The sequence below is a fragment of the Sinocyclocheilus anshuiensis genome, unplaced genomic scaffold, assembly GCF_001515605.1.
Source record: "Sinocyclocheilus anshuiensis isolate Anshui unplaced genomic scaffold, SAMN03320099.WGS_v1.1 scaffold625, whole genome shotgun sequence".
NCBI classification, from domain to species: Eukaryota; Metazoa; Chordata; class Actinopteri; order Cypriniformes; family Cyprinidae; genus Sinocyclocheilus; species Sinocyclocheilus anshuiensis.
Window position 1 is genome coordinate 259983 of NW_015536475.1, and position 3241 is coordinate 263223.

Consider the following 3241-nt stretch of genomic DNA (forward strand, 5'->3'; position numbering starts at 1 on the left):
TATTGTGTAATTCTATTACCTATTATGTTATTTACTCAATATGGTATTATCTTACTTCAAATATTATGTATAATCATGAAAGTAATCAATATATTAATCAATATGCTGAATTATTCCCAATACTGGATGTCTTAATATAGACTGTGAGCTTTAGGTGCCCCCTAATGGCAAGGTGTGGTGCTTTCCATTGGGCAGCGCCAATGAACTTGAGTGAACCAGTGAACTTTGGGTGACTTCCAAGAAGGACACCTGCATCCAGTGGGAGGGGTCAGATAAAAAGTATTAGGAGAATGGGTGGAGTAAGACCAATCAGAGGCCGAATCGTCATTTTTTTTGGTTGAAAAGACTGATAAGAACGAGGTATAAATATGGGTGCCTGGACGGACAAAGACTCAGATGCAGTGGCTGTTATCTCGGCTTTGTTGCTGTGCTCAATAAAGTCTTATTTTGACATCTGGAACTCTGCTTCTTGAGCTTTTTTGACGTAGGCTATATACATAACTTTATTGTACTAATATATAATATTGTGCACTATCTATCACGCCCACTGAAGGCTCGTTAGTAGATCTTGCACTGATCATGCATGCACTGATAGCGCTGAAGTGAACTAACCCTGGAACATAACCTGCTCCGGAGCAGGTTATCTTCAGAGAGCAAGTTGCTATGGTTACTTACATAACCTGAAAGTTACCTCCGATTTTGGAACCGAAAGCTGAGGTTATCCGCTCACTTATCCTCAAACATACCTGGGTATGTCACATAACCTGTGTTTTGGAATACCCCCCAGGGCTTAATATACACAAACACAGGACCAAACAGGAAATGGAACACAGCTGAACCAGGTAGACACTAATGAAAACACAGCATGATGGTACATGGAGTCCATGACCAGAACAGGCAAGAACACAAAACACAGGAACACCCTCTAAAGCCTCACAGTGGTGCAGGCAACCAGGCTTTACAAGCTTATACCTTTGAACATGGAATATTTATCTAAGTTTATCTTTTGCACAAAAATATAAGTTTTGTACACCATTTATTTTGAACTGTTTCCTTGTTTATGTAATCATGTTTATTTTATAGCACATTGAAGACTAGGAAAAATTAAATAAATAAAAGAAAATATATTAAACTGCTTTACATTTTTCAGGTACAGTAGGTATCCTTAAAAGCAGCATTCAAGTATGGAACAATCAAATGTAAAAAATAAAACGGAATATTATTCATAGTATGAATAATATAGATTCTACTGATTGTCATATCAGGCTGTCGTACTAGAACTACAGTAATGCACAGATCAGTATATTGATACACATGCAATTTCTTTCCCAGATGTTTACATTCGATTGAGACAAAACCAACTGTGTTTATGTGAACTATGTGTGTTTTTGACAGTTTAAACATAATAGACGCTAAAGAGAGTGTAGTTTAGTACCCCCGTTGGGATGTCCGTTGGAAGTGGTTGAAATTAAAATAAACGAGTGTACATTGTGAGCGAATAATTTGTAGAGATCTGACAGAAGAAGCAGCCATTATGAACAGCTGATTTGTACGGAGACATCCGATGACCAAACTACAATGGAATTTGAGAATGGAGAAATCAAGTGCTCGGGCCGATTTGCATTCATAATGCACGTTTTTCGCAAACCGTACCTTTAGCCGAAAGCGTACCGTACTCAGACCACGTCCCGAGATGGTCTCGGTTCGGTTTGCTTCTGAGGGGTCTGAGATCGTTTGGAGTTGTTTGGGTGTGCCTGTGGTCAGAGGTATACAATGAAAATAGAAAAGGTGATAAAACTGTGCCTTGTGGGGCTCCTGTTTTAGTCAAAATTATATCAGATATTTTATCACTATGAACATCTGATTTGTACAGAGACATCCGATGACCAAACTACAATGGAATTTGAGAATGGAGAAATCAAGTGCTCGGGCCGATTTGCATTCATAATGCACGTTTTTCGCAAACCGTACCTTTAGCCGAAAGCGTACCGTACTCAGACCACGTCCCGAGATGGTCTCGGTTCGGTTTGCTTCTGAGGGGTCTGAGATCGTTTGGAGTTGTTTGGGTGTGCCTGTGGTCAGAGGTATACAATGAAAATAGAAAAGGTGATAAAACTGTGCCTTGTGGGGCTCCTGTTTTAGTCAAAATTATATCAGATATTTTATCACCCAGCCTAACAAACTGGGGTCGACCTAAAAGATAATCCAATACCCACATAATAGTTGTACTATGTAGGTTAAAACACAACAATTTATCAGCCAGAACATGTGGTTGTATTGTATTAAAAGCACTAGAAATATCAAAAAACATAATCCTAACAGGACTGGCAGTTGTTTCCAAATGACTATAAATATTGTGCAACATAAAAAGAATGGCATCATCAACTCCCGCACCTTTCCTGTATGCGAATTGTAAAGGATCTTGAAAAACTGACACCTGTCTACCCAAATGACAAAGAATAATTCTTTCAAAACATTTAATTATATGTGATGTCAAAATCAAATTATTTACACTACGACCAACGTTACCATGTTTTGGAATAGGAACAAGACACGATGTCTTCCACATTACAGGTATTTTTGATGAAGACAAGGACAAAGAAAAAAGTAAATGAAGAACAGAACACAACTGATCAGCACAGACTTTCAAAGTACGTAGGTGAATACCGTCTGGGCCTGCTGCTTTGTTGGTCTTGAGGCACTTTAACTGCTGACGAACCTCATTCTCATTAATAATAACTACTGGATTACAGTCAACATTACCACTCTGTACAAGAGATTCTAATATCATATCATGAGAAGCAGAAAAATCAAACTCATCAAACTTGCAAAAAATTTATTTACCTCATTCGCATTCAATCCAGACCAACAAATACTGTTATTTTTAGTTTCATAACCAGCAAGAGATTTCAAACCATTCCAAAGGCCCCATGTGTTACAATTAGACATTTGTTCTTCAACTCATTCCTTATATTTAAATTTTCTCTGCTTAATAACTCTTTTTAGCTCCCTTTGAGCAGTCTTAATTCAGTCCCTGTCACCATTAAAAAAAGCAGCTTTTTTCCTATTAATGGCTGCTTTAACCTCCCTAGTCACCCACGGTTTATTATTAGGGAAAATTTGTATTTGTTTACGTGGAATTACTGACTCAACACAGTAATTTATATAACCAGTGACTTTGTCAGAAATACTATCCAAGTCATCATCATCAAAAAACACACCAGTCTGTACAATCAAAACA